The sequence below is a fragment of the Pleurodeles waltl genome, chromosome 5, assembly GCF_031143425.1.
Source record: "Pleurodeles waltl isolate 20211129_DDA chromosome 5, aPleWal1.hap1.20221129, whole genome shotgun sequence".
In the NCBI taxonomy this organism is placed as follows: domain Eukaryota; kingdom Metazoa; phylum Chordata; class Amphibia; order Caudata; family Salamandridae; genus Pleurodeles; species Pleurodeles waltl.
Window position 1 is genome coordinate 1,315,853,239 of NC_090444.1, and position 26,116 is coordinate 1,315,879,354.

Here is a 26,116-nt window from a genome sequence, read left to right on the forward strand (position 1 = left end):
TCCTACAATGACCTAGGCCATTCCAACTCTCAGGCAACAGTCAGCATGTAGCTTTCAACCTAAGGTGACTAAGGTGGTCATTATGAACATGAAGGGAAACACCACCGACCACCATGGTGACGGTAAACAGAAGACCGCCAATGGCGATGAACAGCACAGCACCATATAATGATCCCAAAAACAGAAACCTCCAAAAATTCTGCAACCTCCAGCCACCGCCAAGGCCCATGATGGCTGAAAGGCTGTACACCCCGCCCCGCCACCGCCAAGCAGACAAATCGTCTGCCCACCAAATAATGATGCACAAATCACTGTGGTGGATAGTGAATGTCGAGCGACCATTGGCGATACGGACCGCCATGGCCTGCAATGGGACCCAACAGCAAGAAATGCACACATTGGCAAGTTTGAAACTCACACACCTGACATACATCCACAACACTATAAAACACTCACATACACACCCCAACAATCCTTTGCAATGCCAGTTGCACAAATCAGACTGACAACACTATACGTATACACTGTACACAACATAACAAAAGGCGCACACACACATACACAAAAGCACCCTCACCAAAACACCCAGAACACCACACCCATAACACACACAATGGCACCCCCTAACCACCCACCTTTCACAGATAGGGAGCTAAGGACCATGGTGGACGAAATACTCAAATTCGAGCCACCAATCTTCGGGGCACAGGTCCAGCACAACCCATCATCAGGAAGATGGAGTGATGGCAGACGATTGTAAACAAGGTCAATGCAGTGGGAAACCATCCACGCACAAGGGACGACATCCTCAAGAGATGGAACGCCCTGAGTGGGAAGGTGAGGCCTATGGCATCCAGGCACAACATTGCGGTACAGAAAACTGGGGAGGACCCCACCTACATCCCCCGACTACACCGACTGTGAGGAGAAGGTACTGGCTATCCTGCACCCGGAGGGCTTCACTGGAGGAGTGGACTACGGTAAGTCATCTACAATTACTTCATATCCACCACACCTGTAATGCATGTATCACCCCACCCCTCCAACTACCACCAGGAGCACTACCCCACCCAGGCCACAATAGTTACATCCAGTCACCCTGCATGCCCATAAACACACTAACAGGCCCACATCCCTCCCCCTGTGCACAATCACCTACCCCTGCAAGGATTCACAATGGCACCACTGCACCGACAATGCACCTCCACATCCCATGCAAAATGAAAGGACCTGAATGGTCCGACAGGGGAATAAACATCAAAACATTGGACAGGGCTGTGCATCCTTATCCGTTTTAGTACATGTAAAATACATGTCAACTCCCCCCCATAGGCACCACCCCCTATGCCACCCGGAAGGAAAGGCCAAGGAGTGCCAGCACCCCATATGAAGACAGAGGCCCACTCAGGAGACTGGAGAGGGATGCATGGACATTGAGGAATACCCTGGCCCGTCAAACAGTCCTGGACTGTCACCCCCCCGGCAGCCCCACCTAGGAGACCACTGACACCCATACCACCTAGCCACCAACATCAAATCTGGCCAAACGACCCCACACCAGTGTCTCCAGGCCACAGACTGGCAGACCACATTTACAGAGGCCAGAGTCTCCACCAACCAACAGGCAGGATGATGATGGCCCCAGTGCAAGTCGGACTACCAGACCTGTGTAGGGTACACAGGCACAGGGGGCTAGGTCCAGTGGGAGGGTATCAGTGCCCCAGGGGAGAGGCCATAGGGTTGATGCTGCAGCCCAGGAGGTGATATCTGAGGTCCTGGGAGCATACCACCATACCCAAGATAGGATGGGCCAGATCCTGGCCACCCTGGAGCAGAATCAAAGGCTGCAGATAGCACAACACCAAGAGGCCATGGACCAATGGAAGCAGCTCAATGCCACCATGGCTACCATTGCAGGGGTGCTGCAGCACCACTACCCAAGCCAGACTTAGACCCCCACACACCTGGAAGCCCCTGCCACTGCCCAGGACACAGAACTGCCATCCACATCTGCAGCAGTAACTGGACTGGTGGCACTGGCACTGGACACACAGGAGACCAGCACCCCTACCCCTGCAGCCCAGCACCAGTCACTCAAACGTGCCCTCAGACCCAGATATGGCACTGGAACACCTGCCAAGACCAAGGCCCCCACTGAGAAGTGACTCTGCCCCGAACTGTCTCCCAGGTGTGCCACTGTGCTTCCATCTTGACACACCAAAACCAACATACCAACTTGCAAGGGACAAATGGACCAATACCCATGGCCACCAATCGCTGAGACCATGTACCTGGTATGGACATGCACCATGAGCCTAATCCCTATCACTGTACAGCGCACCTATGAAATTGTGACACGTAATAAAACACATTTACAAAAATTCATATGTCCCCTGTCATAATGATTATTCAATTATCAGTGTGAATGCATTAGCCAGTCAACTCCATAATCATACCTTTATTGCAGGAATGGTACCCCACGCACAACTGTGTATGGAGTAAGTCAAAATGTACACCATGTTTGTTTCCATGGCACATGCCACCTCAGTCTTCAGGTAACAGTGTCAATGACAGCACATCCCCAAGCAAAGGAGTCAGACAAACATTATGCAGTGCAGATAACCGCATCAGTGAACAGTACCTCATAGTCACTGGAAGTATAGGCAGATCAGCTGGTTCCTGAAGTTGACATCTTCCCCCATCTTTCCCCTCTTCATCCTCACCATCACTTTCATCCCCTCTCAGAGGTTGCAGGTCTGGATGTACAGCACCCTCCTCCTCTAGTAGGGGGATAGCTCTCCTCACAGCCAAGCTGTGCAGCATGCAGCAGGCCACCACTATTCTAAACACCTTTTCAGGGCCATAGCACAGGGATCCCCCAGAGAAATGGAGACAGTGAAATCTAGCCTTCAGGAGAACTATAGTGCACTCAATCACCCTCCTAGTGCATCCATGGGCCTCATTATAATTCCTCTCTGCATCTGTCCTTGGGATTCCTCACAGGTGTCAGGAGCCATCGCAAGTTGAGGTAGCCAGAATCACCTGCAAAAGTGGGCGAAAGAGAACTTTAACAAACTGCCATTACTTGCATACAGCCTGTCAACATCAGGACAGTGCGCTCTCTACGGGCGACGTAATGCTAAAAGCCAATCCTTATGTCATGTAATATTTAAGGCATTATGGGGGTTATTCTAACTTTGGAGGAGGTGTTAATCCGTCCCAAAAGTGACGGAAAAGTGACGGATTTACCACCAGCCGTATTACGAGTCCATTATATCCTATGGAACTCGTAATACGGCTGGTGGTATATCCGTCACTTTACCGTCACTTTTGGGACGGATTAACACTCCTCCAAAGTTAGAATAACCCCCTATGTGTTAATACAGTATGTTCACCTGTTGCATTGCAGAGATTCATATTGAAACATCATTAATACTGTTTGCAATGCATTGCTCATTTTCAAGACTTTGCTGCAGGATTACAGGGTGTGGTCCCTATTCTAAGCCTTTCTAGAATCCTTTGCTGCAGCCTAGCTGGGTGTGGCACGTGGGTGGGGCCTGGGTCTACTTAATGGACCCAGCCCAGCTCCACGTGCTTACTATTCAGAGGTCCCGGTGCAGAGCAGCAGCATTTTCCCGAGCTCCTGTTCCGAAGGCCTACCTAGGATTTGCAGGCCATGTCTTCATTTCCTTGGTGATCTTCAAGAAAGGCAGTAATGCAGAGGTCGGGTTAGGCCCCCAACTCCGTGTTCAGAAATACTTGAGTTTTGGGCCTTTTGCTTAAATCGCGTATGCAATGGTTTTCTTGGCATTTAAATCTTGCAGTTCGGATCGGCAATGTGCGTGATCGTATCTTGGCATTTAAACCTTGATGGTTGAATCGGCAACAGTGTGCACGATTCATTCTTGGCATTTAACTCTCACAGTTAGGGTCGGCAGTGTGCCTGATCGTATTTTGGCATTTTAACCCTTGATGGTTGAATCGGTAACCGTGTACGCGGTCATATCTTGGCATTTAAACCTTGATGGATGAATCAGCAGCAGTGTGCGCGATTCATTCTTGGCATTTAACGCTTGAAGTTCAGATCGGCAGTGTGTGCAATCACGTTTTGACATTTGAACTTTGATGGTCGAATCGGCATCAGTGTGCGCGATTCATTCTTGGCAATTAAAACTTGCATTTCAGATTGGCAGAGTGCGCAATCGTATTTTGACATTTAAATCCTGATGATAGAATCAATGATAGAGTGTGTGAGTCATTCTTGGTATTTAACCCTTGTGTTTCAGATCGGCAAATAGCGCGATCATTTCTAGACATTGAAATCTCAATGCACAGTTTGATATTTAAAGTGTATAATAATTCATAAGCTTGAAAGCCTAGACAGAGTGTATCCTTGCAGTATCATTCATGAGCTTATCACAGTTTATTCCTGAAAAACGAACGTGTTCATTAATTACTGTTATAGTGTGTCCTCACAGTATCATTCATGAGTCTAACGCAGCTTATTCCTGAAAAAGCTAATGTGTTTATTGATCACTGTTATTAAGTAATTTCTATTCAAACAAATAACTCACGTCAGTTCAAGGTTCAGAGCATAGGATTGAATTCTACGAAAAGCTCTCATATGAAAACTTGCATAACCCTTATTTATTTTCCAGGTACTCAGAGTTAATAAGGTCATGATATAGGAAAGCTCTTGATCATTCATGTTATCAGTATATAGAGATGTTATGAACAAAGCTTATGAAAGTCAATGTGAATAATCTGGCTATTGTGTCTTAACTTTTACTTCCACAGGTCTCCTTCCCCGCTGTTCCCAACCTAAAACCCATCCCCCACTTGGCCATTCTTTAACTCTGTGCTATAACTGCTAGTAGAGTTTGGAGCTGCCAAGAGGTGGACATATTGGGAACAGTCGCAAACCCCGAGGATCCGGACTCCCTGATAGATTAGTGAGCCCACAATTTTTTTATCCTCCTGGTTTGTGCTAGGTTGCTAATATGGCCACATTGGATGAGCTAGTTAAAGTAATTACACAGCTCCAATCGGATGTAGCAGCATCTAAAGATATAGCAACCAGTCTAACAGAGAGAGTGAGTCAGTTGCAAGACAGAATAGAGAAGAAGGAGCAAGGTCCTTTGGGTGCGGGTTGGTTGGGTCCTCCTACTCATGGTTCAGGAGGAAATCCTCCAACTAACATTTCTCTCACAGTTCCCTCAGCAATTCCTTTGGCTCCTCCAGAAAGGTTTTCAGGTGATCCTCAGAAAGCACAATCCTTTTTGACTCAAGTAGAATTGCATTTCACCTGTCGACCAAACACCTTCTCTGATGCCCAATCCATGGTGGACTTCCTGCTATCCTATTTTACTGGAGACGCGGCCATTTGGGCAATTCCTCTTCTGCGTAAAGACAGTCAACTGCTTTATAATTGGAGAAACTTTGTTCGGGAATTTGAAAGAGTGTTTGATCGAAGAACAGTCACTTTATCCGCAGATCGAGAACTGCTAGAATTGCGACACGGCAATAAAGACTTAGTTTCGTACTTGGCTAGTTTTAATCGTCTGATAGCAGAAACATCTTGGCCTGAAGAAAAACAAGCAGCCCTGTTTTATCAAGGACTCAAAGATGAGTTAAAAGATATTCTTGCTCAGATCGATCCTCAACCCACGGATTGTCAAGATTTGATAAATCTTGTTTTAAGACTAGACCATCGTCTTTCTGAACGATATGGAACACGGAAAAAGACTGAGAAACATTTCTGGTGTGTTCATGAACGCAGAGAATCACAAGTTCAGAAAGAGCATAATCATGAACCAATGGAAATTGGAACCATCAGGCGGCCTTTGACGAAAGAAGAAAAAGATCTAATTAGAAAGAACGGACAATGCCTATACTGTGGTAGGAAGGGTCACTTCGTCAAAGAATGTACAGTAAAACCAAAAGGCAAACAAATCTCCACCAAGAAAATGGTAGCTAATGTACAAATAGAGCCGGAAGACTAGAACACCCAACGTGTAAAGAAGGGTTGCTCTTGAGTGTAACTTTGGAGCCTTCACAGTCAAGACATCTCAAGTTAGAACTAGAAGTGGTAGTTAAAAAGAAGAGTTATCTTAAGAAAGCCTTAGTTGACTCAGGGGCTACTGCAACTTTATCGGTGCACAATTGGTTCAAACATGGGGGATCCCATGTAAAAAGAAGAAAACACCAGAAATAGTACAAGCCGTAGATGGTAAGCTCCTAGATGGAGGTCCAGTGACTCTACAGACCCTCCCCTTATCTGTGACCTGCAAAGGGGGGAGTCAAGATATCAAACACGTAGAAAAACTAATCTTTGACGTCATCCATGCTCCTCAGTATGCGATCATCCTTAGAATGCCGTGGTTAAGTCACCATAACCCTGTGATAGACCGGCAAGAAAGAAAAGTCATGTTTTCTTCACTAATGTGTAAAGAAACATTTCTCCATATAACAAGTGTCACAGCTCCTCACAAAATTCATATTGCCACAGCCGCTGAAAGAAAGGTAACGCTACCCAGGCAGTATTCATCCTTCCTAGACGTGTTTGATGAAAATGAAGCAGAAACCTTGTCTCCTCACAGACCATATGACTGTCAAATTGATCTGACTCCAGGTGCTATACTTCTTAGTTGTCGTGTGTACGCCCTGTCCGAGCATGAAACCCAACACCCAAGAAAATACTTAGACCAATTTCTAGCTAATGGATTCATTCGTCCCTCCAAGTCTCCTGCAGCATCTCCTCTTTTTTTTGTCGCAAAGGCTAATGGGGATCTTCGAACCTGTATAGACTACAGAGGACTAAATAAAATCACAATAAAAAACAAATACCCATTATCCTTGATTCCTGTCTTGTTGGAGAAAGTTAAAAAGGCCAAAATCTACACCAAGTTAGACCTAAGAGGTGCTTACCATTTAGTCAGAATGCGAGAAGGTAACGAATGGAAGACTGCTTTTAAAACTTGATATGGTCTATTTGAATACATGGTCATGCCCTTTGGACTTTGTAATTCACCAGCAGCGTTCCAATTCTTTTTGAATGATGTCCTCAGGGAATTTCTAGAAATCTCTGCACTAGTCTATATCAATGATATTCTAATCTATTCAGATAACGAAGTCAAACACATGCAACATGTCAAGAAGATTCTCACTGTTCTTCGAAAACATCATCTTTATTGCAAATTAACTAAATGTCAATTTCATGTTACCACAGTTTAATTTTTAGGGGTCATTCTTACCCCTAAAGGCATGGTCATGGCAGAAAGAAAAGTACAAGCAGTATCTGATTGGCCAATTCCAAAGACTGTTCAAGATGTTCAATGCTTCTTAGGCTTTGCAAACTTCCATCGCAGGTTCACAGACCATTTTTCACAGACAGTGGCACCAATCACCAAGTTATTACAAAAGAAAAAACCATTTGTATGGTCTCCAGAAGCTGACAAGGCCTTTTCCACCTTAAAGGAAGCTTTCTCCACTGCCCCAGTCTTGACTCACCCAGACACTGAACGTCCATTCATAGTGGAAGCAGATGCTTCAGATGTATCAATTGGCGCAGTGTTATCACAACGCAGTAAAGATACTGGTCAGCTACACCCTGTAGCCTACATGTCTCGAAAACTAAATGAAGCTGAACAAAACGATGTCATCTCTGAGAAAGAGCTTCTAGCAATTTGTGATACCTTCAAAGAGTGGAGACACTATTTGCTAGGTGCCAAATACACCATCACAGTATACACAGATCATCGCAATCTCCAATTCATGAGCTCAGCTAGACTTTTGACTCCTCGACAATTGTGTTGGATGCTGTTTTTTGCTGAGTTTGATTTTGTGGTAACCTTACGTCCAGGTAAAGATAATCACAAAGCAGATGCCTTATCCAGACAAGATTCCACCATGTTACCCGCAATACAGCCTCCACAAGCTGTCATTGCTCCAGACAAAATCCTCTGTATCATTAAAACAGAAGACTTTTTGAAGAAATTCGTAATTCTTTCACCATTGAGAAATGGCAGAACTGGGCTCAAGCAGATCCCAAAAGATTAATTAAACAAGGCCTACCTTTTCATGATGGATGTTTATTTGTTCCAACTACCAAGTTGTGCAAATTAGTATTTCATTGGTTACATGTTATACCTACGGCAGGTCATCCAGGTATTCCTAAAACTCTTGGATTAATACAACAATACTTTTGGTGGCCTACTTTGACATAAGACGTCAAGCAAATGGTAGATCACTGCGAAGTTTGTGCTTGCATCAAGACAAGTCATTCAAAACCAAAAAGGTTGTTACATCCTCTCCCAACTCCACTCCGACCTTTGGAACACATATCATTAGACTTTATTACAGGATTGCCAGTTGTTCAATCTCACTCAGTAATCCTTGTGATGTTAGATAGTCTCAATAAGTATGCACATTTCATTCCATGCAGGAAATTGCCTACCTCCAGTGAATTGGCAACCACACTTTTAAATCAAGTGGTCCGTTATCACGGATTACCAAAAGTGATCCTCTCCGATCGAGAATCACAATTTGCCTCTAACTTCTGGAAGATGTGGTGCAAAACACTACAAGTTACATCTACACTATCTACCAGTCATCATCCTCAAACGGATGGCCAAACTGAGAGACTCAATCAGACATTGAAACAATATGGGGGTTATTACAACTTTGGAGGAGGTGTTAATCCGTCCCAAAAGTGACGGTAAAGTGACGGATATACCACCAGCCGAATTACGAGTACATTATATCCTATGGAACTCGTAATACGGCTGGTGGTATATCCGTCACTTTACCGTCACTTTTGCGACGGATTAACACCTACTCCAAAGTTGTAATAACCCCCTATATGCGTACTTACGCTGAGAAAGCACTTCATTCTTGGAAATCAATGCTTTGGTTAGACGAACTGGCCTACAATAACTCGTATCATACTACCACTGGTGCAACGTCTTTTTTTGGTATATTTGGCTACCATTCAGCTACTTTGCCAATCACAATTATACAAAAAGCTCACTTACACCAGTGGGGTCAGAAACAATATGTCAACTCCATCAAACCCAGAAACAAATCCAACAACACCTAGCTAAAGCAAACAAACGTATACAAAATATTATGACAAAAAACATTGTAAAGGACCACAATATAAACCAGGAGACAGAGTGTGGCCTTCCACACAACATATTGATTTCAATAAAAAACATATGTTTAATCCTAAATTTATAGGTCCTTACACAGTCCTTCAGCAGAGCAATCCAGTAACCTATAAGCTGCAATTACCAAAATCACTATGTATTCATCCAGTATTTCATACTTCTCTCCTGAAAAGAGCAGTCCCAAAAACTTGCTCGCAAGCAGCTCCAGTTCTAGTACACGGAGAATTGGAATACGAAGTAAAACAAGTTCTGGACTCAAAATTTAGAGGTCGTAATCTCTGGTATCTAATATCTTGGAAAGGTTACGGTCCAGAAGACAACTCTTGGGTCTCTGCATCTGACATTCATGCTCCTCGACTAGTGCGGTGTTTCCGTTGTCTAAACCCAGACAAACCAGGCCCTAGAGCGCGTTCGGGAGGGGGCGTACTGTCAACATCAGGACAGTGCACGCTCTACGGGCGACGTAATGCTAAACGCCAATCCTTATGTCATGTAATATTTTATGCATTATGTGTTAATACAGTATGTTCACCTTTTGCATTGCAGAGATTCATATTGAAACATCATTAATACTGTTTGCAATACATTGCTCATTTTCAAGACTTTGCTGCAGAATTACAGGGTGTGGTCCCTATTCTAATCCTTTCTAGAATCCTTTCCTGCAGCCTAGCTGGTTGTGGCACATGGGCGGGGCCTGGGTCTATTTAAGGGACCCAGCCCAGCTCCACGTGCTCACTATTCACAGGGCCTGGTGCAGAGCAGCAACATTTTCCTGAGCTCCTGTTCCGAAGGCCTACCTAGGATTTCCAGGCCCTGTCTGCATTTCCTTGGTGATCTTCAAGAAGGGCAGTAAGGCGGAGGTCGGGTTAGGCCCCCGACTCCGTTTTCAGAAATACTCGAGTTTTGGGGCTTTTGCTTAAATCGCATATGCAATGGTTTTCTTGGCATTTAAATCTTGCAGTTCGGATCGGCAATGTGCGTGATCGTATCTTGGCATTCAAACCTTGATGGTTGAATTGGCAACATTGTGCACAATTCGTTCTTGGCATTTAACTCTTACAGTTCGGATCGGCAGTGTGCGTGATCGTATTTTGGCATTTAAAACTTGATGGTTGAATCGGCAGCAGTGTGCACGATTCATTCTAGGCAGTTAACACGTATAGTTCGGATCGGCAGTGTGCGCAATCATATCCTGGCATTTAAACCTTGATGGTTGAATCGGCAACAGTGTGCACGATTCATTCTTGGCATTTACCTCTCACAGTTCGGATCGGCAGTGTGCGCGATCATATCTTGGCTTTAAACCTTGATGGTTGAATCAGCAGCAGCGTGCGCAATTCATTCTTGGCATTTAACGCTTAAAGTTCAGATCAGCAGTGTGTGCAATCACGTTTTGACATTTGAACTTTGATGGTCGAATCAGCATCAGTGTGCGCGATTCATTCTTGGCAATTAAAACTTGCATTTCAGATCGGCAGAGTGCGCAATCGTATTTTGATATTTAAATCCTGATGATAGAATCAATGATAGAGTGTGTGAGTCATTCTTGGTATTTAACCCTTGTGTTTCAGATCGGCAAATGGAGCGATCATTTCTAGAAATTGAAATCTCAATACACAGTTTGATATTTAAAGTGTATAATAATTCATAAGCTTGAAAGCCTAGACAGAGTGTATCCTTGCAGTATCATTCATGAGCTTGCCACAGTTTATTCCTGAAAAACCAACGTGTTCATTGATTACTGTTATAGTGTGTCCTCACAGTATCATTCATGAGTCTAACCCAACTTATTCCTGAAAAAGCTAATGTGTTTATTGATCAGCATATAGATGTTATGGACAAAGCTTATGAAAGTCAATGTGAATAATCTGGCTATTGTGTCTTAACTTTTACTTCCACAGGTTTCCTTCCCCGCTGTCCCCAACCTAAAACCCCATCCCCCACTTGGCCATTCTTTAACTCTGTGCTATTACGGCTAGTAGAGTTTGGAGCTGCCAAGAGGTGGACATATTGGGAAGAGGCACAAACCCTGAGGATCCGGACTCCTTGACACAGCCTGGCTGTCAGCTATGTACTGATCCAGTGTCATACACAGTCACCTATGAGCCACCCTCTGTCCCCTTGTAGTTGTTCCATTATGGGTGGCACACTGCTGTTCCATGGTATCCAAATCAACAAGAGGTCTGTACACAGATGGGGCACACCATCGCCACATGGGTCTGTACCTATGGGGAGGAAAGAACACATATGAGGGACACATATACACATGCAAAACATGTTGTGAATGAATAACTGGTGTGCAAAACGTAGGTCACACACACAAGCAATGTATGATGTACAATGTTAGGCACATGTATGCAGTGATACCTCTGGTCTAATGTGAGGAACAGACACTCATGTGGCAGGTGACTAAGGGCTGGGATTTGTAGGCCCCGAATGGGGCCTCTGACCAGGAAATATGTACGTGGTGCTAGAAAAATGGCAGCCTCCTGCCATCCAGATATGAAGGAGTGGAAGTGACATCTTTCCGCTGGCGGTAGTTGTCATGGCAGAAGGCGGTGTTCACCGCCGTGTACCCCTTCATTGGTTTACATGGTTGTAAATAAGAAAACTGGGCCTATCATGATCGCCGCCGGCATTGACGGTGCACACCGCCTCAGAGCGTAAGCCATGTCGTCACCCCAATTTCACTTGACTCCCGATTCCCATGCATGCAAGTACTCCACTGAGTGTGCTGCTGTGTCCTGACTCTGGTTACTTCAATGGCACAAGTCACAGGGGAACAGGCCCCGGCCTTCACCATGGAAGAGCTGGAGAAGCTCCTCCCGCTGTATGCCAAATTATATGGGCGACCAGAGGACCTGGTGAGATGGCAATTGTCTTGCATGGATGTGTGTGATGGTGGTGGATGCCTGTATGCATGTGTGCTCGATATATAACTGCACAGGCATAGATTGTGTGGCATGCACTGTTAGTGAGTTGGTAAAATGATCCTGTGAAGTTTCCGTCCCATAGGGGGCGACTTGTCAGCTGTATCAGATGGCCATATCCTGACGTCTGTTTTTCTTCTCTGTCTGTCCCATACAGGTCAGCACCCATCAGAAGAGGGAACTCTGGCAAGCCATCGCCAAGGAGGTGTGGACCCTGCAGGTTTACAACCGACAGAGCACCCACTGCAGAAAGCGGTGGGAGGACCTGCAGTGCTGGGCCAGGAAGATCTGCGAGGCTCAGCTAGGGAAGGCCTCCCAACCAAGAAGGGGTGCCCGTCAGACCCTGACCCCACTAATGGCCCGCATTCTGGCAGTGGCATATCCGGATTTGGATGGACACTTGAAGGCATCACAGCAGCCACAAGGGGATGAGTACCAACATTGTTTAATACCACTTTGATGGATGTGTTTGGGTGCTGTGGTATGTATGGTGTCTAGTGGCAGGCACTCTGACAGGTGTGTTCCAGCAGTCCTGCCCCCCCATAGGCATGGAAATGGTGTGGGGCAGGTATCAATGGTCAAAATAGGCCCTTCGGGGTTGATCTACCTGTACTGCAGGATTCTTTGTGAGCACATGGACTAGTGGGTGCATTGGCTGGCCATGGTCCCCCATGTGTGTAGTCCACACAGTTCATCAGGTCCGTGTTTCATGTGGGGAATGAGTTGTATTCTCGGTTAGTGGTCACTGGTCAGTGGCATAGTCATGACTATTGTTGTAGGTGCTGCGTGTAGGTGTGTAAGCTGGATGTGGTTATGTGTGCACCAAGTATGTACATTCATAGAGGTATTTACAGATTTCTCTCATGTTTTTTCTCCCCACCCCTGTGCTCTTGTGTTCTTTGTGTATATCAGTATCATCTGGCGAGGGAGCAGTGCCACCAGTGAGTGGAGATGCAGAGGCCCACGGTTCCAAGGAGGCAGAGACGGCAGACGCCAAGGGGAGCAATGGGTTGGTGGGCAAGGGGAGTACCACGGGGGAGGAAACTACCACTGGCCATAGTGACTCTGATACCGCCTCCGATGAAGCTCCCTGGAGGTGGCGGATCCTAGTGGGCCTGCCCACTTTTTGTCATCTTCCGCCACTCCCATGTCATCATTGCCCTCCCAGTTGCTCCCCAACCAGTTGTCCATGCCCGCTCACCCAGAAGGGTGGGGGTCTCCTTTGCCCCAGGCACCTCATCCCCTGCCCCAGTAAGCCCTGCTGCCCTCACGGAGGAGGCTATTGACCTCCTGAGGACCATCTCTGTAGGGAAGACAACCATCATGACTGCCATCCAGGGGCTAGCATCCTAGATGCAGCAATGCAATGCATACCTGGAAGGCATTCACAGTGCAATGTCTGGCCTACAGAGAACTTTTCAGGCTCTGGCCTCCTCTTTGACGGCCGCCAGTGTCCCTGGTTTTCCCATCCCCCCTCCAACCACCTCTATCCCTTCCAGCACCCCACTCCCTTCACCCATCCCAAGCACACGTTCAGACAGCCATGCACACACCTCAACACACAAGAAGCACACAGAGAAACACAAGCACCACATTTCCCACCACAGGCATATACACAGCCAACATACAAAGGCACACACAACATCATCCACTTACCCCAGTGTGTCCACCTCTCCCGCCTCCCTGTCTGTTACCTCAACATGCACACCCACAAGCACTGGATCCTCAGTCACTGCTGTTGGCCCCATTCTTGCAGTCACCACAACATCTGACATCCAGTCATCCACCCCAGACACCACACCTGCACTCACCACAACTACATTGACTGACACATGCAGCACACTCACCAGACCTGCAGACACCCAGACAACATCCATTTACACTGGCAGCCTGTCTTGTCCCACTGTGTCCACCCCCCTCCTCCCAAGACACTCAAACGTTCCCAGACACCCACTCAAAACACACCCACCACACATCAGCATACTGTACAGGCACCTGCATCCACGTCCAGCACACCTACACCTGGTACAGCCACTCCCTCTACCTCCACTCCCACACCTTCCTCCATATCCACCCCAACTGCCCCTAAGAAACGTTTCCTCTCCCGTGTTGACCTGATTGAACCCACTGGCCCACCCCGTCTCATCCCTAAAAGCACCCATCTCCTTGCCCTGTCCACTCCTTCCTCGTCCGATGTCTGCCCGAGTCCGCCCTTCCCATTCCTGTGCCACTTCCCCAGAGAACAAGAAGCCCTGTGTTGTCTCAGGTCCCTCTGCCACCCCCGGTCCAAGCCTACTCCTCCACCTTCCAAGGGCAAACCCAAACCCCCTCCACCTCCCAAACATGGGTCCCCACCCCTGCCAACCCCTGCCCCTGTTCCCTGAGGTGCCTGGCTGCCCCGTTGATGTCCCTTTATGGTGGAGTACCCTGTGCACATGTGGGAGTCAAGTCTGGCCCATTTGGGCCCTTCAGGGTATTCTCCATGGACTTGCCAATGGCCTTATTTGGAAATTACTATTTTGATTTTGTATTAAAGTTTGTGTGCCCAATGGTGCTGTTGGCACAATATGGAGATGTGGTTCATCGTTTCATTGTGGGGGTGTTGTGTGCACATGTGTGTACTTTGGTGCAGGTCTTTGTTGCCTTGTGTCGTGCAATTACCTCTTATTCTGCTTTGTATGGCTTGAGATGGTGGGAGGGGTTGGGAGTACATTGCAGGGTGGGTGATGTGGGGTGGGTGTGTAACTGTGCCCTTTCTTCCCATGTTTACTAGGTTGCGGTACTTAGTGTCTTCGTCTTCATCGGCGGTAGCGGTCATAGAGGTATATTGCAAGGAGCTGGGCTGGCATTATTTGCAACTCTCTCTCCATGTCTGCTTTGGCGTGTTGTATGTGCCTACGGTGAGTGTTTCCTTTTATTTGGTTTGTGGTTCCCGCCCAGGAACTGATGGTGGTCTTGTGCTTCATTATTTGTTGGGCGGGTGGGGCCTTTCTGTCGGCCTGTGGGCGTCCTCTTCCATTGTTGTCGGCACTCCAATGATGGCGGTGTGTGGATGGACTGCTACTTGTTTCTCATGTGCTTCATTATTTGGCGGTCCGGACCGCCAGCCTGTTGGTGGTAGTTACTGCCACTGTCGGCGGACCAGTGATTGCCACCAGGCTCATAATGAGGGCCTATGTCTTCTATTTTGTACAGTTTAAGACCCGTAAATATGTATTTCCTTTCTGCTATAATAAGGTGACCCAAATTCTTATTCTTGCAAGGCTTGACTATTGTAATAGTCTTTTTTGGGGAGCCTAAGAAGGTGGTTAACAAGTTGTAATCACCTCAGAATTTGGCTGTTTACCTTATCTATGGACTAGAAAAAATATTAAATGTGGTGGGGGGCTGGTCACGGGCTTGGCAGGCCACCAGCCTCGTGGCCATCCCCATACTGTGCACAGCTTTTGGTGTACGCAGCATAGGGTTTGCCTTCAGGACCCGAGGGCCCCATTTCCCTGGGGCCAAAACATATATATTAATGGAATTAAACAGGGGAGGAGAGCGTGCAGGGCCCCCCGAAGCCTTAAAAGGCCCGAGGACCATATCCCCAGGGGCCAATTACAATAAAAAACAGAAGGGGGCCCACAGATCCCTCTTCCCAAGCTTTCTTGAGACCATGGGACCCCATCCCCTGGGACCAAGTATAATAAAAAGGGGAGGGAGGATCGGCGGCGCCCCTCCCCAAGCCTTATTAGGCCCCAGGGATCCCATCCCCCAGAGACAAACCAATAAAAACCAATAAAAAAGGGGAGTGGGACCGTGTGGCCCCCTCCTCAGCCTTCAAAGGCCCAAGGGCTGTTTTTTGTTTAAAAGGGGAGGGGAACTGCACAGCCCCCCTCCCTGAGCCTTATCAGGTCCCGTGGTCCCCATCCCACGGGGTTGTGTTTCTTTAAAGGGAAAAGGGGGCTGCTTGCCTAGCTTGACTATCTTTCCAGTGGCGGCAACATTTCAAAAGCCTGTGAAGCTTATATACTGTTCTTGTGACTTGGTCACAAAGGTTTTTCTTTTCAAGACAGCACATGGATCACTTAAATGTTCAGGGCATTTTTTATGCTTATCCCAACTGAAAGTGGTTATCCTTTTTTCACCTATTTTTCTGCTTCCATAAAAAAGACAATTTTTTAGCTGAACCATGAGTCAAATTTTTCTGTGCTTATCTAAACCAATAGTACAACTAGTTTTCCTTTTTTCTACTTTTTCATGCTTACTTATGAGGCAATGTTTTGTGCTGAGCCGTGAGCTATTTTTGTGGTGAAACGTTACTGTGTTTTGTGACCAATAGCGTCATCCAAGGCAGACTGAGTTCCACAAAACACAAAAGGCCTGATCTCATTCCTGTTTCTTCCACAGTTCAAAAAAAAGGACTGAACTAATTTCTACTTTTTGCAGAGTTTGAAAAAAACACCTCATCTCATATGTGTTGCATTTTTTGCTATTTCTTGCACATTTTGAACAAAAGCCCTCATCTAATTTCTGAGTATGAAAACCTGTTGATTTTGTTCTAGTTTTCGCACTGCTACAGAAACACTACAGATAACTTTTCTCATCCACAATAAAGAGGCCTGTTTACAGTTGTAGTGCCGCCCAGAAACATGCAGATAGACACGTACATGCACCCTCACATATATTGCATGCACAAACTAAGTACACCAACACAAAAATGTGCATGCATGCTTACATGGATACACACACATGCACATGTGTGCACACGCACACACAAACACTCAAAAACACACACAAACACAAAAATGTACATGCACAAATCCAACAGCACACAAATACACGCACCCACATTTGTACATGCACACACATAAATGCACATGCATGCCTGCAAGCATAAACTCACACATAATAAAATATTACATTCCTTCATTTTCACATTTCTCTTTTCTTTCAAAAACGCTATTTGTCATAATTACTGAGCAATCCTTGTCATAATATAAGTAGTGCACAGTTCATAAATAATAAAATCATATCCACACATGTTCACACGCTTTAAAAACCATATGAGCGCACACATTGGAAAGTAGGCCAAAGTTAGAAGGAAGAAGGGAGTGGCCTATGTAGCAATGGTATTTGAAACCCTTATGTAGACAACCCTTGTTACTATAAGCCATATACATTACATGGTGAAATTGAGTTAATTGGGAGAGCTTGGGGATTTTGTGAACTTTTTTTACCCTGATGTTGGAGGTCACAAGCTATGTCATGTCTTCACAATGAATGATGGGTTGGGGTTAAACAGCATAGTTCGGGACCCTTAGACCCTGATGGTCATCAACTATGTCACTTCGGCACAGTGCATGGTGGGACTTTGTGCTCTTGGAGTCCCTGATGTTGGTGGCCACTAACTACATCACTTCCTGAGCATTGCATGGTGGGATAGGTTGGGAGGGGCGGTTTGGTGAGTTGTAGTGGGGTCTGGAGGTTGATGTCACTTCCAAGATCAGGGTTCCTGGGTACTTCCGGGGTCGAGAGTAATGGGTGACGTAACTTCTTTCAGAACACATAGAGCCCAATGATATACGTGGTTGGGGGAAAGTGAGAGATTTAATGGGCAACTATTCATACTCTCGCTACCTCAAGTCAAACACAACAGAACTAACGTACCCTCGTCAGAACAGTCTTAACTCAGGGCTGTACCACCATGCCTTATGAGGACTTCCACTATTGCAGGTGGATTCTCTATCCCAATGTTCCAACAATGAGATTCAGTAGGCATTTCCTAAAAAGAACAGGATGGCCTCACACACCCTCTGGGTGTCATGCTTCATCATCGGCCATCCCGCGCTCACCAAAGCATACTCTAATGGTGGGCTGGCCCTTGTCGTATGACTGGGGGGGAGTAAAGAGAACTCTAGGGAAAAAAAGGGAGGGAAACAAAGTCCAAATAAAAATCCCTATCACCTACCGAGAAACAACCTAACTTTATTAAAAGGTGGTGAAAGGATGATTAAAATACCTAATTGGACATTTGAGGTTATTTTATGCTGCTTATGTCCCACTCAGGTCGACGTGTTTCAGCCCTTCCTATGGCCTACAAAGGAGTCCAGGGCTTTCTTCGGGACCAAAAACCCTACGTCGTCCTATTTGTATCCCTAAGTAGCAAAATGCTCATACACACTTTCAGTGCACATGCATACAGTACCAGATAACTAATGTCTGGTGATTTCTAACAGGAAACGTTTTTCCTTTTTGTTGGGTCTCTGCCTATAAGGTGCTATTACGTCATGGAGGAGCGGAGAGGGGAGCCTTGTAGCCACCAGATGGCTTGATGGGGCTTGACCATTCACAAATTTGTGACTACAAGGCTCCCCCTCTCCGATTCACTTGCTAATCTCATGGGCTGAAACTGACAGCATTTCTGGGGTGAACAATGATGGTAAGTAGGAAACATAATTTCTGGCTCAGTGGGTCATTGGTGATGTCACTTCTGAGATGCGACTTCCAGGGAATGGACACCTAATACATTATGCAAAGCATGCCCCTTTTGAGTTAAATGAAAGGTGTCCCACTGTACTACTTATATACAATATATTAGGAAGAGAAGACACCTTCCACCAAGTTGCTGCCTCTGCACTTTCAATGCTTCTTTTCTTTTCTTCCTCAAATTCTTGAAGAAACTTCTCATGAAGGGCCGATCCAATTTCTGAAATTAGAAAACATATTGGACAGTGAATTACAAAGGCAGCATACCGTCCTATTTTTATTTTTTTAAATGCATGTGTTGAGGGGGTTGTATGATGGATAAACTGCTAGACCTGGAAGTCGTTGGGCTTTGAGAATGTCTAAGGCTAGCCCTTTATTTTACTAGCTCCAAAACCAAGGGTTGATGCACTTACAATCTGTATGGATTATTTCAACTCAATAAAGAGGATAACATGTATCATATTCCTTGAGCAAGCAAAGTTGTGGACAAGTTGGGAGCTGACACTTTCCCTAATACATTTGAAATGACAATTGGATAGTGTCAGTTTCCTATTGACATTGGTGCTAAGGGAGTGACTATTTGTTGGAGGCGAGGCCCTAGCTAGGCATCACCTCCCACTCCTGTCAGAGGTGGGTGATTATACTCACTATATAACCTGCGTTAGCCCGTGGGTAGCTTGGCACTGAGCAGCCATGCTTATTGCAGGGGCAATGTGTAAAGCACTGGCACAGCACTCTTGTACAATAACTACACTGAGCGTCAAAAAAGAGACTTCACACAAGTTGTATGTAAAGAAAGTTTGTATTCAACACACACATTAGTTAACATAACATGAACATCATGTAAGTCTGGGCATAAGTCACATTCAGAAATATAACTAGTAGTACTAGGCCCAAATGTTTCAAAAACAATATTAGCAATATGTAAATTTGAAGAAAATCCCTCCCAGCACCCTTGTGCAGTGCAAAACATTGTTCCCTGGATACTGGGCCGTTCATGACCAGAGTCACACTTATTTAGGGTCCTGGGGAAAAGGTGGGGGGAAAGAATAGATAATGGGCTGATCAGGCAACAGTCAACAAATGGAAGTTTGGCCACCACGCAGGAACGTCACTCAAAGGTCTCCACACTGTGCCTTCCAGCATGGGCCCAGGTCTGCAAAGCACAGGGGGAGGGTCACTGTAGGACACACTGATCACAATAGTGCCCAACCAGGCCAGATACTCCAGTACACAAATAGTTACCAATTCTGCACCTTCTTGGAATGAGTCACAACGTCTTGTGTGCAATGATTTGAGTCTCACCAGACAATCTGGTCGAAGTGTCACCAGTTCCGTGCCTCCCTGGAATGAGGCACGACATCTGATAAGCGGTGACCTCAGTTGCACCAGATGATTCAGATTACCCACGAAAAGTTACCAAATGCCGTACCTCCCTGGAATGAGACATAACATCTGGTGCACGATGACTTGAGTCACACCAGACAATTCCGATTGCACACAAAAAGTGACCAATGCCTTTACCTCCCTGGAATGAGGCGCAACACCTGGTGCACAATGACTTAAGTCGCACCATTCAATTCTGCTCGCACACAGAAAGTTACTAATGTTTGTACCTCCTTGGAATGAGGCACAATGTCTGGCACGCAATGCCTTGAGTTGCACCCAAATATTTTGGCCACACACAAAAGACAAAAGTTCAGCTGTGCCACATGAGGTAGAATGCAACACTGCTCTGGATACGCCCCCACCTCCTAGGGTCGCAACCTGTGAATCAAACATAGCATGCAGTGAGAATGCAGTCAGCATGTTGCACGAGAGAAATGTGGCACAATTGACAAAGCAGGAAACGAGGAGTCCCGCAACCGGTTATTCCACTCAGAACTAATAAGGTGTCATGGCCCCCATGATTTAGGGCTACACTCCTTGAATACAGGCAGTACTTTGTAGGTTCCACACCAGGCAATCCTGTCTCCAGGCTCAATACTTAGATGCATGCTCACTCAGCTGATATCAGGTGGAATCCAACAGACGATGTAGGCAGTTAGGAGGGCACCGCTCTGCAGATGACACAGGTACAAGGTGTAGGTCCTCGCAGGAGGTCTTTGATGTCCCTAAGACCTCCACTGGGACCAGAGGGGCAGGCCAACAAGCCCTTGGAGAGCATACTTCAGAGTGCCACACAACAGCAGGCCGTCTGCCTAGGCCAGTCACGATGCAGGAAGGGTGCATGATCCCTTCCAAAGGCAGTAAATACTCCTGTGCATAACAGATTCCTTTGGCAGTGTGCACCATGTGGTCCAGGGTCTCCAGTCCCACATCCCTGCAAGTGTATCTCCTGTATGCTGCAGTGGGGCACCAGTAGTTATACTGTAGTGTGCCTTTGAAGTTGGGGGTGGTTCTGAGGGTTCCCTTTCCAACCACAGATGTCGCTCCTAGTTTTTAGTTCTGTCTGCCATGGGGCTGTGAAATGCGTATTTCAACCTTTAGTGAGAACATGATCTGGACCCGAGAGGCCAAGTGTCAAAACCTCTTCATTTAATCTATTCTGCCAGACCCTCAAATGGCAGAGGTCTGTCTTTCCAGTTGTGTGCCCAAGGTTTACAGCTGTCTCTGGGGAATGCACAGATGTGCTTCCCAGCATCCAGTGTGGAATAGAGCCAAATTTAAAAAGGCACACAAAGTGATTTAGAGCAGAGAAATGGCCAGTTACTACAAGTGGCATTTCTCAGTGATTATTGACAAAACCACCTTTACCATAGGAAGGGCTTTGTCTGGACAATTTTAATGCTAAGAACAATTATGAGGCTGCTCCACTGCAATCCACTATTGCAGTTAGGGTTAATGGTACAGTTTCCCCATGTTAATTTATGGAAAGAGCAATCCTCATTGGAAGTGAAACCACCATGGGTATTCTTCACTCCCTGGGCACATGTGCCCTGGTGCACACATAAGCCTGCAGGGGCAAGCTGGACACAAGTTTAAGAACACCCAGAGGTCCAAGTGTGCCCACACAGGCCTACTGCGACAGCCTCAGTACATATTAAAACCACATTGTGCAAGTGCACACACAAAGACCTACAGTGGCAAGCTCAGTACATTTTAACCCACCCTTGGGTAAGTGTGCACACACTGGCCTTCAGTGGCAGACTCAGTAGCTATTAAAACATAATTGTGCAAGTGCACACCTACTGGCCTACAGTGGAAGGCTCAGTACGTGTTAACACCATTGTGCAAGTGTTCACACACTGGCCTACAGTGGCAGGCTCACTAAATGCTAAAACATAATTGTGCAAGTGCAGACACACTGGTTAGCATCATTTCCTAACATATGTAGGAAGGACGCATACACTTTCCCACTGTTAATACAGTAAAAAAGTACCCAGGGACTTGAGGACACTAAGGGAGAATCAGAAAAACCTACGGGAAGAGCAAACCTCCGAGGTAGGGAAACCCATGTGGGGGTTCTTCCCTACCATGGCATGAAACACCCTTGTGTATCTGCCCTGCCCTCCACCCATCACTGGCTCCATCCTTCGGGGGTGCTCTAGGGGTAGCATAAGGCTTACTCAGGGTTCGCCACAGAGTGGGAAATGCCACCCTGAGCAGAAGCGCATCTGCGTCCTGACAGGCCTGCACTGTCAAGCCTAACACTTTTGATAGGCTGTTCTGGTGAGTGGCATAATCAGTACATCGTCCCACCAGAAGCTAGGGCCATACCCACCCCTTGTATGTGTTGTACCATTTTACAGGGCACTCTTGGGTACAGCACCTCAACCAATCGTGTAAGCACCCATTCCTGGCATGTGTAGGAAGGGCGCATACACTTTCGCACTGGAGTACAGTGGAAAACCGCCCAGAGTCCTAAGGCCACGCAAAGAGAGTCAGCAAAGAAACCAGTAGGAAAAAGCAAAAAGTTTCAGGGAAATACCTTAAGAAAGGCCATGTCCAACATGATCCCCTCCCAGCCTCTAGTCAGGGTGGTTTAATCATTTCCTTGGTAAACTACCCGGGCCAGGGTGATAGAGCCTGGATGATGGCCCACCACTGCGCTGGTACCAGCTCCAGCTCTAAGCCCCCTCATTCCAGTAAGCTCTCTTTTGCCACTATCGGGGCCAACCTTATTGTGTGGCCCCTTCTACCCTGGGGTTGGTACTCCTAGCCCTACCCCCAGGCCACCTTAGTTCACTGGAACACCAGGCCAAGGGTGCCAACAGCCACTAGCATCCATAACCTAGCACACATCCACCCCAGAACCTCTGCCTCTGGTGGTCCCTGAAAGGGGGGCCCATGGCCCCAGATGTCTTGCACCTTTCTTCCCCTTCACTACTGACCAGAGCAGGATGGCTTTCTGCACCTGGTCGCCCAGCCCAGGGTCTACACCCTGGGGCTGGCCAGGGGTGAAATATAATTTCCCCTGCTCCCCTTCTTGGACGGGGTGCGACCTGTCTCCCAAACTGATGGCTTACCGGATCTGGTCATCCCCTCATGCTCCGTGTTACTAGGGCCCCCCTCAGCAGAGTTCTTGCTGGTCAGCTTCCCCACCTTTCACTCCCTTTGAGGGTATTCTAGGCTTTTGCCTGCCCGTGATTCCCTGCTCAGTTTGAGAAAGAACATGAGACTTCCTGGGCACTGGCCTGTCCCCAGCTTCCACCTCCCTTTAAGAAGGAACATGGGGCCTCCTGGGCTTTGGCCCGTCCCTGAGTCCCCTCTCACTATGAGAAGGAGCATGAGACCAATTTATCACCCAGCTCCATGGGGAACTGCCTATGCTGATTCCCATCTCCTCCACACATGGCGGGTAGATAGCCGGACCATTCAACTGAGGGGCACCCCAATGTCTTTCCAGCATAGAGTAAGAAATCCATCCCAATCGGGATAGATGGTTTGGTCCTCCCCCAAACATGCTGATCAATATGGCTTTTTTGACCTGGTAGCTAACCATGCCCTTCCCTGCTGGTTTAAGGAGGGCGTCACACCCCACCTTGGGCAAGAACTGCCATAAGTTACATCCCCAGATTCCCTCTGGGACACCGTGTGCTGTTCAAGTGATCTCATAGGTTGCCAGCCTTTCACTGATGCCCCCCCAAACAGGAACTGTGGTACTAATGTTTTGGGGATGCAACCTCTCCTCTCACTGTCAGACGCAGCAGGTGCACTGCTACAATTACCACAATTGGGCCCTATTTGTAGGGACCTTAATTCCAGTTCTCTGAGATTAAGCTCATGGGCGATCTTTTTCTCCTCCATGGCTAGCCTCTTTTCAGCTAGGGACAACTTGCTTTCCGATTTGTCCAGGATCTGCTCTTTTTCCAATTTAGCTCCTTGTACTGTCTGGCAAATTCTAACTTCAGCATCCTTTCTTCCCTTCTGTCCTCTTTAGAGGACATGCCCTTGGAGAACACACTGCTACCAGTAGGGGAGAAGACCCTCTGTCATGAAGGACAGGTGCTCCCCTGTCCAGCGCTAGTCAGTCTGAGAATCCCAGCACCAGCTATGGTCACTCCCCACACTCAGCATCTCTCTCACTGTTCACTGACCTTTCTGGGTGGGGCTCTGCCCATGCTTGCAGAGCTTCCTGGAGATCCATCTTTGTGGCACTTCCCCTGTCAAGCACACCCCTATCCTGGCAGAACCCTTCGCGCTGCATCACCGTATAAAGGTCCAGATCAGCCAACTCAAATAAGTCCCACCTAGGTAGGACCCCGGGAATGGTGGCAAAGTAATAGGAGCTAAAATAGAGATCTATAGGGAACAACAATCACTGACACTGAGGTCGATGAGTCCTTCAGGCACACCTTAGGAACAAAAGAACACTTTTGCTACATGAAGGCGCAGCACACAGCTAGTTACTGTGTGATGCTGTGCAAATGCAAGTTCTGTCTCACTGCTTTACTGCCAAATGTTGACGGCAAAACATTCTGGTTGGCTGAGCGAGGTCCTAGCCAGGCAGAACCTGCCCTCCCATCAGTGGTGGGTGATTACACTCACAGTATAACCTCAGCTCACCCTTGGGTAGCTTGGCACTGAGCAGTCAGGCTGATCACAAGGGCAATGTGTAAGAGCATTGGCACAGCATTCTTGCACAATAAATACACTGAGCGTCACAAAAGAGAGTTCACACAAGTTGTATGTAAAGAAAGTTTGTATTCAACACACACATTAGTTAACATAACATGAGCATCATGTAAATCTGGGCATAAATCACATTCAGAAATATCACTAGCAGCACTAGGCCCAACTATGTTAAAAACAACATTAGCAATATGTAGCCTTGAGAAAAATCTTATGTTCCCTCCCAGCACCCTTGTGCGTTGTCAGCATGAGACCCACTCCAGTAACTATCGCAGTTCAGTATCACACACTACTAGGGTGCACCCCAGTTCACAAACTTAGCAGCAATATGTACACACAGATAATTCCAGCACTTTTAAATAGCTCTGTGGCGTAGGCTAGAAGGGTATGAACCACTGTCAAGTGTGATAGTCTTTTGTCAAGCAAACAACATGTATAGCAACACTGTTGTACTGTGTAGTCAATCCTATTCAGTCACTCCCACACACTAAGTACTCACTACACACCGCTATGCAGTGCCATGGATATCAGTCGGACTCGAATAGCACGCACTAACACACACTTGCTCTTAGCATTCTAATGCGGTGCACTGATAACCAGCAGGTCAGTAGTCACTGTACTCGCTTACCCTGTGGGCACAAATCTCCCTTCACCCTTTAACTAATCCCTAGTACCCGACCCTCATGCGCTGTAGATGAAAGCAACCTTTCCCTGGATATTAGGCCGATCGCTGTCTGAGTCACACTTATTCAGGATCACGGGAGAAATGTGGGGGGGAGAATAGACAGAGGGCTGATCAGGCAACAGTTGACAAATAGAGGTTTGGCCACCACTGGGGAAGTTCACTCAAAGGTAACCACACCGTGCCTTCAGGCGTAGGCCCAGGTCTGCAAAGCATGGGGGAGGGTCACCGTAGGACACACACTGATCACAATAGTGCCCACCCAGGCCAGGCACTCCAGTACTCAAATAGTTACCAACTCCACACGTCCCTGGAATGAGGCACAAAGTCTGGTGTGCAATGACTTGAGTCGCACCAGACAATCCCGTCACACACAAAGTGTCACTGGTTCTGTGCTTCCCTGGAATGAGGCAGAACGTGTGGTGCGTGATGACCTGGGTCACACCAGACGATTCCGATTACCCACGAAAAGTTACTCAGTGCTGTATCTCCGTGGAGTGAGGCACAATGTCTGGTGCACAATGACTTGAGTCACCCCAGACAATTCTGATTGCACACGTAAAGTGACTAAATGGCGTACCTCCCTGGAATAAGGCACACTGTCTGGCACATGATGACTTGAGTCGCACTAGACAATCCTGATTGCACATGTAAAGTGACCAATGCCGCATCTCCCTGGAATGAGGCAGAACATCTAGTGCGCAATGACTTGAGTCGCACCAGTCAATTCCGCTCACACGCGGAAAGTTATCAATGTCCGTACTTCCCTGTAATGAGGTGCAACGTCAGGT